This window comes from Ambystoma mexicanum, chromosome 1q, assembly GCF_040938575.1.
Source record: "Ambystoma mexicanum isolate Mex_15411 chromosome 1q, UKY_AmexF1_1, whole genome shotgun sequence".
In the NCBI taxonomy this organism is placed as follows: domain Eukaryota; kingdom Metazoa; phylum Chordata; class Amphibia; order Caudata; family Ambystomatidae; genus Ambystoma; species Ambystoma mexicanum.
This window is the reverse complement of record NC_090922.1, coordinates 1,252,437,206-1,252,453,890: the sequence shown is the minus strand read 5'-3', so window position 1 is coordinate 1,252,453,890 and position 16,685 is coordinate 1,252,437,206. Positions and strand designations below refer to the sequence as shown.

The 16,685-nt window shown below is 42.8% G+C and overlaps 1 protein-coding gene and 1 long non-coding RNA gene across 7 annotated transcripts in view; one reads left to right on the top strand and one right to left on the bottom strand.

Moving 5' to 3' along the window:
* The window catches only part of LOC138545302 (FRAS1-related extracellular matrix protein 1-like), a 1,530,918-nt gene that overhangs the window by 326,682 nt on the left and 1,187,551 nt on the right, over positions 1–16,685 (bottom strand). The window lies entirely within an intron of this gene.
* The window catches only part of LOC138545415 (uncharacterized), a 76,159-nt gene continuing 74,334 nt past the window's right edge, over positions 14,861–16,685 (top strand). Inside the window, exon 1 of the long non-coding RNA XR_011290817.1 lies at positions 14,861–14,941. This is a non-coding gene — a long non-coding RNA (uncharacterized lncRNA). The remainder of the gene's footprint in view (positions 14,942–16,685) is intronic.

Here is a 16,685-nt window from a genome sequence, read left to right as displayed (position 1 = left end):
ACAAAAACAATGAAAAATGGCTCAAGAGACTTTCTAAGAAATATCTCTATACCGCAGATGACCACATCAAAAGAGCAACCAAAAAATGATTTTTTCTCAGAGCAGAGAAAGAAAAGAGAAGCTGAGATCTCTCTTAACAGCAGCCGTCGACTAGAAGCTCGCCGATTGGAATCGATCCAAAAGGAAGAACAAGTGCAACATGAAAAGATGATGGATCTATCATTTAAGATGGATGACGGACACATGACCATCATTGAACTCTCTACAGATGTGAATGACTCCTCTCTAATAATTATTGCATCAATATGAGGAAGGATTCTCAGTACACACTATAACTGTTGATCTCACCTGTGAAGACATATCAGATACTACTCTGGACTTCTCATATTAGGAAGAAACAATAATAATTGATCTTACAACAGATATCAAGGATTTAACAATGGCCACTTCAAGCCCTCATAGATATCGAAGAAACGAGGAGAAGAATGGGACGAGAGATGGAAGTAGGGAGATTGAGCTTAAATTGCCTATGTTTATCGATCCGTGGAGACAGGCAAATACAAACAGAATGAAATTGGAAAGAATAGAAATACGAAATGACGGGCTCATATTAAACAGAACCAACATTCTACGCCTGCTCCATGCAATCCCTCACAACAAATCCATACGATCTGAAGATATAAAGTCAGTCCAGTTTGTAGATGACCAATCTCTAGACATAGTATGGATCGAATTGTATTCCAGAAAAACAATTGAACTCATAATGGAAATGGTAAACCAATTGCACCAACTAGGATTTGGCTGTAGAGAAGATAGTGTGTTTATCCCCAGAGAAGTCTGGATACAGTATGCCTACAAACAAGAAAGCGACTTTCTAGATACGAAAACCTCCCCTGAAATGCGAAATTCACCACCAAGAAGTGAAAGGCGATTCAACATGGCAAGATCAAATATCACCAAGTATTTCATCTGGAGGGACACAGACTATACAAATGAGGAGATCATGACGCAAAAAATCCGGCAATTGTAACTATCAGCTACACAAGAGAAAGAGCTGACCACATATGCTCATGGAATTCAAGCGGTCATGCGCATCTATACCATCAGAATATGCACAAAGTTTCCGACAATCTCTCACCAAGAGACCTGGATTTATGACAACCATCTTGTGAAGGATATATGACTTATATGAATCCAGCGATAGACCAGAATAAAAGGACGGCCTTCGACTGGACAGCTTACGATTATCAAGGTTGATGCAAACCTTGAAATACTAGAATCGAGCAACTTGAACCCATGGGCTCAACTTCCCATTCTACAGTATCCGATGCAGACTCTAGAAGGTAAAACAGTTTAAAGGCCCTTCATGCGGATGAAAAAGCTTGGGATCATGAATCTGTATTGGAATCCTGCAGCAATAAATGATGAAACCTTCATAGATACTGCTTTCCAATACTGTTTTTATTTGATGTGCCGATCAGGGTTCTGAGGGAGGTGTCTGACAAAGAGGGGAGGATAATTGCTTTGCTGCTTGATGTGCAGGGTCTTGAGGTGTCCATGTGTAATGTCTATGCACCCCCTGTGGATGACGGATCATTTTTCAGGAAGGTGGCGCAGATACTGCAGTCCAGGGTCTAGAAATGTTGTGTTGGGTGGAGATTTTAATATTGTTTTGGATGATTCATGTGGATAGGAGTGGGAGTCGTTCAAGGAGTGGTGCGGATCGTCAACATTTGGCCCTGGCGGACTTGTTGATGGAACAAAATGTAAAAGACTGTTGGAGGCTGGAACATCCTTTAGCCAGAGAGTACAGCTTTTACTCGGGTGCACATTCTGTGTACTGAAGAATTGATATGTTTTTGACTGCTGGTCGGATGACGGAGTGGTGTGAAACATGTGCGATTGGTAACATCCTTATAACTGATCATGCGCATGTGATTTTGAAATTACGGCTGCGGTTTGCCCGGAATACACATAAAACTTGGAGGATGAATGTTTCATTACTGCAGAAGGATGATGTGTTGGAGACATTGCATAAGGAAGTGGACTATTTTGTGGAGTGTAATCATGATGGAGTGATGCGTCCGAATGTGGTTTGGGAGGCATTGAAATGCACGAGACGTAGCCACTTGATTGGTGTGTCGAGTGGGCTGAGGAAAAAAAGCATGGACAGGGAGACTTTGTTGGAGAATGAGCTTACCGTATTGCCGAGGAGAGTGATGATGAATCCTGTTAGTGAGGAGGACGTGGGTGCACTTAAAAGGGTGAGGAGAGAATTGAATTCGCTCATTGATGAACGTAATGATCAGTGTAGCTTCTATTTAAAATGCCCCTATTATGAGAAGGGTGAGAAGTGTGATAGGTGGTTGGCATATAGGTTGAGGAAACGAGAGGCAGGCGGTCTATCCCTTCGATTTGGACTCGGGATGGCAATATAGGTTATGACCCAGGTGTGATAAATGAAATTTTTAGGGACTTCTATGCAGATCTTTACAAAAATGAACCGGAGGTGTCAGGTGATGGTATGGAATTTCTTGGGAAAGTAGATCTGCCTAAGATTGGCGTGAATGATTCGGATTTGTTGGAGGTGGATTTTTCGCTGGATGAGGTTCAATTGGCGATCGGTAAGCTGAACTCTGGGAAAGCCCCAGGGCTGGACGGGTTCCCGGTGGAGTTTTATAAAGTGCTGCCGGATTCGGCTCTTCGATTGTTGTTGGATGTGTTTGAGGAGTCGTTGTCCATAGGATTGCTTCCTGAGTCTACCAGGCATGCACTGATTTTGGTTTTCTTGAAGGAAGGGAGGGATGATACTCTGCCATCGAGCTATAGGCCCATTAGTCTGGTTAATGTTGATAATAAGATTTTGGTAAAGACGTTGGCTTGCAGGTTGGAGCGTTTGCTCCCAACAGTGATACATGTGGATCAATCTGGTTTTGTGAAGGGTAGGAAAACATCAAGCAACATTAGGCAGATTCTGAATATTGTATCAAGGGCGGGCGACCAGAGAGGGGATAGTGCGGTTATATCCTTGGATGCATAGAAAGCATTTGATAGGGTGAATTGGAATTTCCTCTACACAGTGCTAGACAAGATGGGTTTTGGGGTGAGGTTTATCTCCTGGATCAAGCTATTATATTGTGAACCTACGCAGAGGTTGTCACCAATGGGGTAAGGTCGGGGAGGATTTGTATGGAGCGAGGGACCAGGCAAGGGTGCCCCCTTTCGCCTCTTTTGTTTGTGTTGGCTTTGGAACCATTGGCCGAGTTTATTGGGAAGGCTGAGGATGTGGTTGGTCATTCATGTTGGGGGATGACGCAGAAGGTTTGGTTGTTTGCAGATGATATGCTCTTGGTCCTTAGTGATCTTAAGAAATCTATAACGAAACGGATGGATGTGATGGCTGAATTCCATCTTTGTTCTGGTTACAAAATTAATTGGCTGAAGTCGGAGATTATGCCTTTGACTATTTCGGTTGATAGGAAGTTTGTGGTGGATTTGGGTTTCAAATGGTGCCCGGATAAATTGCTATATCTGGGTGTTTGGTTAACTCCGGTGATTGGTGACATGGTTAAGCAGAATGCACGGGTGATGAGTAGTGGTTTAAGGACGGATCTTGAGGGATGGGGTCTTTTGAATCTTTCTTTGTTGGGAAAAGTGAATGCCTTAAAGATGGTGTCTGCCCCAAGGATCAATTATGTTTTAAGTATGGTTTCTTTGATGTTCCCTATGACATTTTGGAAAGACTTGGACAGGTTGATTCAGGAGTTTTTGTGGGACAGGAAGCCCCCGAGACTGAAATTGTGGAAATTACAATTGCCATTGAATAAGGGGGGTCTTGGTGTGCCGAACTTCAGGGCATATCATCTGGCTTTCTTTTCAGAATTCTTGGTTCCCTTTGTGACAGAATCACAGGATGTGTGGGTGGAGGCAGAAACTAGCTTCAATGGGCCGCTTTCATCAAGGGCTGTGTTGACCTCAGTCTCTAGGTGGAGTTGTGGTAATGATCTGTTGATGGGTGGCTTGAGGAACGCTTGGAAGGGGTTGTGTCGCTCTTTGGGTGTGGATGCTTTAAGGGAGCCTGGCGCATCGGTTTGGCTGAATTCAGCTATCAAAACTGACGGCAAGGTAATCTTTTGGGTGGATTGGTTTTTAGGTGGGGTGAGGTGGGTGGCTGATCTGTTTAGTGATGGTTGTTGGATGACTGCAGGGGTAGTGCAACAACGGTATTGTATTGAAAACTTTAGAGCCTCTGACTATGTGAAGCTTAAACGTGCGATTGGTGTTGTGGATTTTGAGAAGACACTTGAGATTGATCTCTTTTTAGTGAATTTGGAGTGACTGCATGGGGGACTGGCCAGTCGCCTATATAAAGTACTTTTGTCTTGCTTTCAAGGAAAAAATTCCTTGCGTGAGGAATGGGGCAGGAGACTCGGGCTGGATCTCACTGAGGATTTGTGGCAAAACATGTGCATGAATGTGAAGTTGTGTTCATTGGCACTGACGGAGCGTTCGAGACGGATAAAGATTCTGAACCGGGTCTATTGTTCGCCTGAGAGACTGTTTCAAAGAGGACTGCTGGATAATGCGGAATGTTGGAGATGTTCAGGTGAGGTTGGGATGTTAGAACATCTAATGTGGAACTGTAGGCAGGTGAGATTGTTCTGGGGTGAGATTGAACGGATACTCAGCAAGGTGATTGTTGGTCTCCCCCTTATGGACTTTAGTGTGGTTATTCTGGGGAGTGATGGTTGGTAAAAAAATTGTCTTGAGAAATTGGAAGAATGCTTTGTCATTGGACATTGGACATTGGGACATGGTTATCTGAGATGCATGATCTGGCGAACATGGAACGGGTGGTGTATCGGAGAATTGGCAAATTGAGTTTGTTTGCGAAGATATGGGGTAGATTTTTGCAGCTGTTCTAACTGTGCATTGAAGTTGTTGAGTAGAGGGTGGGGTAGGTTTTAGTTTTCTGATTTATCATTTTTTGATTTATGTGTCTTGATTTATGCATTTTCCTGTGTAAATAGTTGTGATTTTCCTTTGTAATTTTTATCTCTGTTTGATTGTCTTACTTTCTGTTATGGAAATACTGTAAATAAAAGTTGGAAAAAAAAGACTCACCCTATCATAGGACCCACAGTCATACATTGGCACAGAGTGCGCACACTGACAGGATCTCACGTGCACAATGTTCCGCTGTGGTTCAGTTTAAGAGCACTATTGTCCTTTGGTCTCCCATAAAGATACATAGCTGACAAACCACTGCCTTGAATGACATAAGCATTATGGATCTGAGCGACGACTCAACAATTTCTCTGATGCCAGGGGTGTATTGGGCCTCATGAGCCATGACTGGATGGTCTATACGACCTTGCAATCCGTCTTACATATATTTACCACTGCTGAGTCTAGGGTTAGGGAACCATCATTGCGGGAGACAGAATTTGGATGAGATACATCAGAGTTCCCAGACTTCAAAAATTTGAGGTGACTCCTGTTCACCACAAAATCTCAAAAGGAATATGACATTGGAGGAAATTTGGGCTGAAGTCTTTAAAACATCACTATGCGTAGAAGACATACAAGATGCCTTTGACACGATTAAGAATGTGTCATACACTCTAAAACACGTAGAAATGCTAAGATTGCAATATACGATTGCACAAAGAACATACTACGCACCCTCCAAATTGCATACTATGGGGTTATCGAACTCTCTTTACTGCTCGGTACAATGTGGGGCGGTAGGATCTGCTGGTCAAATGTTTTGGTCTTACCCAGTCATACAAATTTGTATGGGTCTTGAATTGCGATGCCTATCACAAATCAAAGACTGTGATGTTTACATGAAACCCATGACGGTGATTTCTGGCCTTAATAGTGAGGAATGGCATGAGGACTCCTCAGCGCGCAACACTTACACAGCCTGTTGTTCTCTGCACGGAAGGCTATTTCGCTGGGTTGGAAATTGGTGACTGCACCGGAAAAACAACAAGGGTTGGGGTTATCATCTAGGATCTGCGATGCAGAACAAGGCAGTCTCAGGAAGACGGTGGCTTTGGCTCGCACTGGCAGGTTTAGTGAAATAGTGGAGGCCTTCATCTGATACCTATGGCTCTCTGGCACCTTAGACATACTCCTATGAACAGCGGGGAAGATATGACATAAAATACTCTGTACTCCTATATTATCTGACCACAGTCTAGTGTAGATGGTTGGAAGTGGATGACAGCTGATGTACCAGCTATCCACTCGCTTGGATGTAGACTTTGCTACCTGCACTTGCACAATTGGGGTGGTGCGAATGTTGGGGGGATGTTACATATTGTACGATCAAATGTATGGGACAACATGATATCTGCCATCGGACATATGGTTTGTTTTGTTCAAACATATGAATAAAAAGATTACATTAAAAAATGAAGGGCGACAGGAAGAATCCCAGCAACTACTGGCCTATAGCCCTTTTGGATCCTCTAGGGAAGTTTTTTGTGGCATTCCTCCTAAAAAACCAACTACTTGGGCGACAAATACACAAAGACAAAAAAAGTTGGTACTAACATCAACTTATTTCTGCTGAATCTAATAAAACAAGAAGCAATAATGAAAAAAATCCAAGTCTTCGCAAGCCTTCATCGATCTCCAGTTAGCGTTTGAAATGGTTAATAGACAGTCATTGTGGGACAAACTGATGCGATGGAGATGTCCTGCAGACATATTGGAACCTATAAAACAACTTTATACTAACACCACCATAAAAGTCATAATGTCAAAGGATGTAGTCATAACGGCTCTGATCGAAACTTGGAATGGTCTCAAACAGGGATGCCCATTAGCCGCTACCCTTTTCATTTTATACACATCAGATTTTGAGGAAAACACCCAAGCATCAACCACTAATCCACCAAACCTTAATGCAACTCATCTCCCGTGCATGATGCATGCCGATGACATAGTCATGCTGGACAAAACACAGAGAGGGCTCCAAATAAGTTAAAATAAGCTGGAAATATACATGAAAATTAACGAGCTGAAAATCCACACGCAAAAGACAAAAGTCCTGACCTTAACTAAGCTTTCTACAAATAAAAGGAAAACACCATCATTTTTTCTGCAAGGGAATAAACTGCTCCAAAGTTAATACAATGAAATATCTTGGCATCTCGATAAATCAGTCAAGAGTAGAAAAAAAATGGCTGATCCACCTTAAATCTAAGGCCTATTCCCTAGCCCGTGGAGGTGAGTGCCAATCTGTATACACATAAACTGAGATATACACACAAGATATATCTGTGTCTAAACAAATAAGAGATCGGAATTCTGATGTTATGTATATTGTTTGTTTGTAGATTGAGGTTTGATGACATCCTCCACCTTTTGACATTTCGGAGTGGTTGCAACAGAACCATCCGTCTCCTGAAGAAGGTCGCTTATATTTGCCGGCTTTCATTAGGGGCCTATTGTGACGACCGAAACATATGTTGAGTTACAGCAAATAAGCAATATGCTATTTGTTTTTGTATTAACACTTACTGTAATCACCAAGAGGTGTTGAAATGTATGTTAATATATTGGTTCTAGGTGATCTTAGTACCACAAGTGTGGAATATTGACATGTATAGTGAGATTGTGAATGAATGATGGAATGAATGGTGGATGTTGAGAACAATAAATATTTGTGTAAATTGCTTATAAATAAATATATATTTTGTTGACAAGACTTGGTATTGTTTAAATGTGTACAGATGTTCTGATCTCATTTCGCCCAGGTTCATTTTTGTTGTTCCATCCTATTCCCTAGCCCGACAAGGTGCATTTTTACACCAAAAATATGGTAAGATCTCCATGAAGCCTGTAATATCATTCTACACACAAAAAGAAGTGGCAATATTGACCTACAGAAGTGAGGCTATGATCAAACTAGAAGGGTCAATATGGCAGCAATTGGAAGCATTATTCTAGAGAAATGTTTTGACATTTGTTTTGACATTACCATCGTCATACCCCATGCCACGGATCCGCTATGAAATCACAACTCAGTCCCTAGACTCAATTGTAATATGGAAACATCTCGACCTTTATAGGAAAGTGACAAATGCATACAATGACACAGCTCTAAACGAATGGAAAAGAGTTGTAGAACAAAAACTACAGGATGAAGGTATAACGATTGGAATGTTAATGCAACCCCCACAATATGCAAAAAAGCAGATTCTGCAAAACCACTGGATTAAGACGGAAAACACAATATCAACTGGACTTAAATTGTGAACACGAGATAAGAGCAATTAACCAACTTCCAAGATATCTTACGCTCTTTCCAGACCAACAGATACGTGATACTTTTTTGAGGCTGCGCCTTAATTTGCTACCAACACGAGAACCTCTGATAAAAACAAAGCAAATTCTAATAACCTTAGACTTCGTTGCTCCTGTCAAAAAACTGGAAACACAAAATCAATTCACTATATAATAATGGAATGTCCAGCACTGATAGAGAAGTGTAATCTATTTAAGGATATGTTTATGACCGTAAATACACAGATGAAACAAGAAGAACGTTGGGCCCAGATTTTGCTGGGCAATAATAATAATGCCGTTTTTACGACTATTCAATTTTGGAACGACATCATGTTGATGTACAATGATAAACAAAATACCTGAAAAAGGATAAGAACAGACGCAGATTGACTATAAGTAATTGAAGTAAAAGAGAATGAAATCACTTTTGAATGCATCTTTGATATATAAATGAAAAGTTTAGAAATAAACTATATCATTTTGATTTTAAAAAAAAAAGTTTTTAGAACAGTATTAACAGAACAAACTTGCCTAATTTCTTCCATAAACACTCATTTGCAATACAAGCTGCAATACCTAATGTGTGCCTGGTGTCACAGTTGCTAATGGGCATGCAGGTTAACTCATGCACAGATAACATTTGCAATTACACCCAACTCTGCTGTACTGGTCAATGACTAGTGCAGCTGAGTTAAGTATAATTGAGGATGTTATCTGTGCCTCCCACCGAGAAAGGATACTTCTGTCACTGTTATGAAAGAGCATACCTTTGAACAAATACTACATGATCACATATAAATAATTTAACCATATTTTGCTAATTAACAGGTGTCACGCTTGCAGAAAATGAATTCAGTGGATCACTTGCTCATAAAATCCTTTTCCAGACTCGCACACAGTGAAAAACTGGAGGTGAAATGGCTAGGGCCTAATCGGCCAGATTTAAAAAAAATTAACAGTCTGCTAAAGATAGGGTAAAGGCCTACACACACACACATTTTCCATGGTTTATGTATGAAAAGAAGACATGGCTCACTGGTAGCATTGCTAAGCGTCTTTGTTCTGCCTCCCCTGTTTGCTGTTTAGAGGTGAAACAGCATGGACAAAAACAGGAGTCACTGACTTAAGCATTTGTCAGAAAAGAGCAAGAGACATGAATCATGCAAATCTCATATCGAGAATTTATTACAGCTGCGCATGTTGTGAAGTGTAAACATAGCAAAACAGTTGGACAATGCCTTTCACCAGAGCGTGATGAAGCATAATGAGGATGTGGATAAAAACCGATACATCTTGTCAAAGTTAATCACCTGTGTGCGTGTTTGCAGTGCTTTTGACTTAGCTTTACGTGGTCATGATGCATGCTCACAGTCACTAGAGAGATCATTGTAGAACAGTTAAAATGCATAGATTATGTGGTTATTCAGGCAGATGATACAACCAATGTTTCCACTAAGACTCAATATATGCTAGTCTATCGCTACATTGATGAACGATACAGAATTGTTGAAAGGTTTTATTGATTTACTCATCTGAAAGACCCTAGTGCGCAAACCATTGCTACTGCCATAATGGAAAATTGGACAAAGTTTTCCCTGAAGATTGCTACAAAAATAAAGTAATTGTGCAAACATATGATGGTGCGTGTGTAATGAGGGGGGTGTCTGGTGAAGTCCAAAGGAAAGTAGCAGAAGTGTCTCCAAATGCCCATTATGTACATTGCTATGCACACCAGCTTAACCTCGTCATGGAAGAAGATGTTTACAAAATATCAGAAGTTCGAATTTTCTTTACTGATATCTCTGGCTTCTATGCATTTTTTTCTTGTCCAAAAAGAACCAAAGTTCTAGATGAGGTACCAGATAAAAAGACTTCCAAGAGCATCTCGCACTTGCTGGAGCTCGCCTATTTGGGTAGTAGAGGCCATATATCAGCATAGAGGCGCACTCCGTAGATGCTTTGAGATCATTGAAAAACTGGCTGATTTTGAAGGAGTTACTGTGCATGAGGCCCGGGGATTCATTAGAACTCTGAAAGAGAAGGGGTTCCTTTTCTTCCTTTTTTTGTTCAACGACGTAATGCCCCATGTTGTTATTCTATATAACCAGCTTCAGAAGAGAGACATTGATTCTGTGTATGTACAGAAAGCTACTGCAACTTGTATCAAGTGCATTGGCAGGGTACGTGAAAGCACTGACAGTTTGTGACATCATAGTTACACAAGCCCAAGATTGCTTTGCATTTACTAAACACTTGGAGGGGGGCAAATTGTTGCATAGATAACTATTTCAAACACATGAGCAGTCCTTTCCCAACGATGCACTGACTGCAACTGTCCAAGCGTACCCCATGTTAAATAAGGAAAGACTGTGCACTGAGCTTTCAATTGTTTATGAGAAACAGGAATTATGTAGTGCAAGGGGGCAATTTCTTTATTAAAATTGTTCATCGACAACAATCTTGAAGAAGCATTTTGTGTGACAATGCACTTAAGAAATTCTGATCACTACACCCATGACAACAGTTAAGCGCTGTTTCTCCACCCTGAAGCAAGTTAAAATATTCTTGAGAAACACAATGACTGAGGATTGTCTCAAATCTTTGGCCATGCTGTCCATGGACAAATAACTCATTCAAGAGATCCCTGACTTCAATAAACGCACTATTGATACATTTGCCTCTCTGAAAAATACAAACTTTCAAAATGATTGACAGTTGTGTTGTTCTGTTACGAGCTATTTGCAGTTATTTTGTGGGTTATACTTTCATTTAATTATTTAAGTGTTTCAATCTATTTACATGTTAGGAATGGATAGGTGGCAGTGATCTTTTTGACAGAACAGTGTGATATGTGAAGTTTGCTTAATTGTTTTTTTTTATCAAAGATTTTATTGATTTTCAAAGTTAAACATCATTACAAACATCTCTCAACATTTCAGGGAGGGGGCATAGTGGGTGAGGGAGGGCGGAGGGGGGGAAGAAGGGGGAGAGAAGGGGGGCAAAATGTCAAGGCAGGGATGTGGGGGGGAGAGAGCAATGTAATCAAAAGAAAACAGCATTAACCGTTACAAACTCAGCTTCAGGGACCTTGGTCCGACAGACCATCGTTTTTTTCATAGGATGATTTCATGGCAAAGGGCGGTCTTAACAGAGTTAGTACTTCCCTTTCAATGGGTCTCACACAGTCGCAGTGGATGCAGGGTCGGCCTCGGCCATCAGCTGTCCTCCTCCCATCTTCTCCATATTTTCTCTGCTTTATGGGGGCACCCTCTTGCTTTGTACACCCGGTGCTCCATTACCGCACATATGTCCACGTCCGTGACCCACTGGTCATAGCTGGGTGTGCACTCCGAACCCCACAGTTGTGCAATGTTCCGCCTAATGACTGCGAGTGCGGTTGACCACAGCAGTTTCTCATATCGAGATAAGTCAGTTTCCCTGGAGACCCCCAGAAGCAATTGTTTCGGGTACCTCTGTATCGTCTTTCCCAGGATGTTAGACAGTTTATCGCAGCATTTCTGCCAGAGCAACTGAACACTGCTACACTCCCACAGAATATGAAAAAAGGTACCTTCGTCTCGCTTGCAGCGTAGGCACTTTGTCTCCACGGCCCTGCCCCATCGGAAGAGTGCTACTCTCGGGTAGTAGGTGCGGTGCAGGATCTTCAGCTGGACGAGTCGGAGTCTCAAGGAGATGGTGGTTTCACGCGGGTACATCAGGGCCTCCGTCCAGTCTCCCGGAAGGAGGGGACCTACATCTCGTTCCCATTTTGTTTTCAGGTCGGATAGCTCTGAAGTTGCGAAGGAGGTTATTACAGTGTACATGGTGGAGGTGACCTTCCGCTCCACCCGATCCAGAACTATGTTTCGTTCAAGCGGGGAGCATTCGGGCAGATCTTGTATGGTCCGTCGTTGGGCTGTCCAGGCATGATTTAGCTGCATGTGGTGGAACCTTTCCGTGTCCGGCAGGGAGAACCTTTCTTGCATCATTTCAAATGTTGCCAGGTTGTCTTCCTGTACCACATCTCCAACAGTGGAGATTCCTCGCTGGGTCCGTTCGGGCCATTTTCGGCAGTTTCCGTACTTCGGGGAGGTTGCAATTGTTCCACAATGGCTGGGCCAGTGTTGTTTTCCCGCCCCAGCCCAAGAATCGAAGCGTTTCCTTCCAAATTCTCGTTATGTGGGATGTCATGTCAGATTTGGAGGGCGGTCCAAGTCTCTGTAGAGGTGCTCTATTGGTTTGATTGTAGTGTTGTAATGGAAGCCCCTGAGATATGGGAGACTCCTTTCACCGTGAAGCATGTCGTTTATTACATCCATCTGACTGGTCCAGTAGTATGATTGCATCCTGGGCAGCCCGATCCCCCCCCTCCCAAACAGACCTCTGAAGGGTCGCAAGGGCAATTCTCGGGTGGCCACTTTTCCAGAGCAGCTTTTGCAGGGTGCATTCGATTTTGTGGAATTCCCGGTGGTCGATATGTAATGGCGCATTTTGCAGGACGTATAGAAATTTCGGGAGGGCGATCATTTTAAACAATGCCGCCCTACCCATCAGTGTCAGCGGCAAGGAGATCCAGTGGTGAGTGTCGTCTGCAAATTTTGCCATCAAGGGGGACAGGTTCAGAGTAGTATATTCAGTAAGGTGCATTGTAATGTGTATCCCCAGGTATTTAAATCGTTCCTTCTCAATTTGGTAGGGGCCGGTCGCCAGACACGACGATGGAGTGTTCCCTATAGGAAAAAGGATGGACTTAGACCAGATCACGCGTAGTCCACAGAATGCCAAGTTTGCTTAATTGTTGATCAGATCAGATCATTATGTTATGGTTGTTGGTTGTGATAATACCATTCTGTAAATAATAAACTTAGTCAACTATTTCTGTTGCATTTTTCTCCATGCAATATTATGTGCTATTCTGTGACCTGAGCATTTTACGTGTTTCAACTTTGAGCAGCTGAAGCAATGGCGACCCGGTGAGGCAGACACCCATTGGAGGTCGGACAAATGTTTCATTAATTAAGTGGTAAAAAGTAATTTTTTTGCTTAATTTCTCCCCTTTCAGATAATGCCTAAAATCCCACGTTAGTAAGAGGATGAACACATATGAATGCCAGTAACAGTATGACAAAATTATATTTTTCCATCATTACTGGATATCTATATAATGAATTTCTGTATGCATACAAGCTTGTATTTGAGAATAGCTGGTTATATGTTGTATGATACAACATAGTAACAGATATTCTGAAATACAAGCTGCTGTAAAATACACCATTACACTTGCACACATAAGAATAATGTACCACAATTAGTATGTAAAACCTAATGCTTTTTATATCACCTCTCTGTGGGTTTGGACAGTTTATGGAATGCATGGAGTGAATGTTAGACCATGCAGGGACCCCGAGTTTTCGTAGAATGACAGTTAGGAACTGCAGCATGGGAACCCTAACTGGAAGGATGTGTTTGCCTTTCTCTCCTGACTACTTTCCTACCTGTACACTGGAGTTGTGGCGGCAGAGCACGCTCCATTTGACTGCTGGAAATGGGAGTCCACCTTTCATAACGGAGCGCTGTGCCGACCCCTTTCCTGAAGTTGTTGGCATGTGTAGAGGTGAGTGAGAAGTTGCCCTTGGAGGAAGAACAGGGTGCAGCACAAGCCTGTGGTGTAAGGAGGAGAAGACCATTGGAGAGGTTATGGAGCAGGATCTCTTTCGAGCTCAGTGGCAGCGTTACTACTGGTGATGTCATCTTGTGCGCTGAGGGGGATTGCTGGAAGTTCGAATGCCTCAGCTAACAGTGTTTGCAAGTTTTTCGTGCTATGACAAGGGTGTTCAAAGAAAAGCACCCTACGGCGCTGTGGTGTTGTCATGATGTGCCTTTGTTGTAGAAGCCCTGGAATGCAGAAGAAGTTAATCTTGCGTCGCAAAAAGCATTGAAGTATGCCGGTAATGTGAAAAAGATTTCCACAACGTCGGATGCCCGTGTATTTCAATGGCATGGATATCTCACAGTATTTAAGGTACTATATTTACAGTGTACTTGATGGGTTTGTGGAAGGATTGGAGAGAAGCCAGCAAGGGAAATATATAATGTGCTTTTGTACTACTGTGGGTTTACGTTCACGCGGCTGACCCCAAGTTGAAGAAATAGCAGTTGTGGCTTTTTGGCAGGGACGCAAAGAGATGACTGCCTTTTAATTTCCTTTTCCTATTTATTTTCCAACAGTGTGTGCCATTATGTATAGACAGTGACTGTTTTCCTTTTTACCTCCTTTTCAATGGCAGGCGGGGCTGCCTTTGTAATAGGAGGAGAAGAAATGTGGAGGGATTACTCTCGCATGCATTTGAAAGGAAAGTGTTTGAGTAATTCTGGCATTTAAAATGTTTTAGCTTTCAGGCATTTAACATTTAAAGCGAGAAATGGAATTAGTATGCGGCGAGGGTCAATCAGAATGTAAACCACAATCTGATTGGCCCTCGCCGGGGCGTTACCCGATGCAGAATCCCTCGCCTTCATATCCCCGGCGGGGAGGTGTGGCAGCCCCTCAGTCAATGAGGAGGCTCGGAACGGCGTAATCCCTGCTCCGAGCCACCACACGGCTGGAGGCTGCCATCCTCCCCTGCTGGGGATACAGGTAAGTGTTGTCTCCCCCCCACTCTTCCAAACAATTCCCTCTCTACCCTCCCACCCCACTCATCTTTGTTTTGCTCTGTGTTGGAGAGCGAACACGCTGGGAACACTTCTGTCCCCAGCACGTCTGCTCCCGATGGCTGCCATGGAAAGGGAAAACAGGCTCTGTTTTCCTTTCCCCGGCTGCCATTTTATAAAACACATTTTTTTTCTGTTCCGAAACACTGCAGCATTTCGGAACAGAACAAAAATGCTATTAGTACCCCGGTCTTGCGGGCTGGGTTATTAATAGGAATAAGACCCTCGCCATGAGGGCATTACCGAGTCAGGTAATGCCCTGGGGACTTCGTTAAGTTAACTATGGGCCCCAGGGCATTACTTGGCTCGGTAATGCCCCAGCAGCTCGGGGCTTATTGCTTAAATATATTTACACTGTGGTAGCTTATTGAGTTTATACATTGTCAAGGGGATGTAATATGCCATAAAGTTGGGTGCAGGAGATTTAATAACATGTGAGCATTAATTGGATATTGCATAGTCAGCAAGTTAATTGATGAATATAGACATTTTTTAACACTTTAGATGTACATGTTTAAAAGTGGTGTATGCAGTGTTGAGTGTGAACCAGTGTGAAGCATGCTGGTAGTATGTGGATATGTTAGTGCGGAGTAATGCAATATGTTTATTAACTGAATAACTACATTTTTTAAAGAAATCCCAAATTACAGTTAAGGGAGAGAAGACACTATGCACTTACAGCTTAGGATCTTGCGAATAGTACTTGAAGCCTAGTGCATTGGTATAATGATTTGAGCGCTTAATATAATTTTATAGAATTGCAGGCATTTAGAGTGTAAATGTTGTGAAATTGAGAACATTTTTTATTTATTTTTGTATTGTTTATTTATAATGTGCCTATACACAATGTGTTTCAAGACATAAGCCAAAAATGTGAGGGGTACAGGCGTGACAATAACACAAATGGTCCTACTAGGGCTTGTAAAATTCAGATTTTGTAAGTGCAGTAACAAGAAGTGCACGGGAGGAGGGGAAGTGCCGATCAGGGCAGAAGTGCCGGTCAGGGCAGAAGGACCTAAGGTTTAAGCGAGTGCCAGGGTAGGCCAGGTGGACAGAGCCAGGGGAAAGCAGAGCATGCAGAGGAAGAAGGTCCATGTGCTAAGTGTGAGGAATGTGGCTGGAAGGGCTCAAGGGTGCATGCACGGCCGGGCTAGTGCAGAGAGAGGGATATAGAAAGGGCAAGTGCAGGAAGGGGGTCAGTGGAGACCAAGTGCAGTGGTGGACTGGTCAAGGAAGGCATGTTGCCCTGTAAGAATCTTAGGGAACCGGGCTCGTCAAGAAGGGGACTTAAGCAGGGGAGGGAGAGCAGGAAGGAGGACGAGAAAAGCAGAGTCTTGAGAAGCTTCAGGAATTTAAGGAGATCTAGCTCATGTCTGAGTGGGCCAGGGAGGGGATTCTAGAGAAAGCCACCTGTGGAGGAGAGAGATATACCCCCGCCCTATGATTGGAAAAACATCTCATCTGCAGAGAGTTGGAGCTAGAAGACCGAAGCGATTTAGCAGGGAGGTATTTAGGGAGAGAGATTAAGCCTTGTGGTTGATGCAGAGGGTCTTGAACATGATCCTCTCAGCAACCGGGAGCCAGTGGGGAGGTTTTAGGGCTGGAGAGATGCAGTCCCTGGGTTTGAGGCCAAGGATAAGTCTAGCAGTGCTATTCTGCATTAGTTGAAG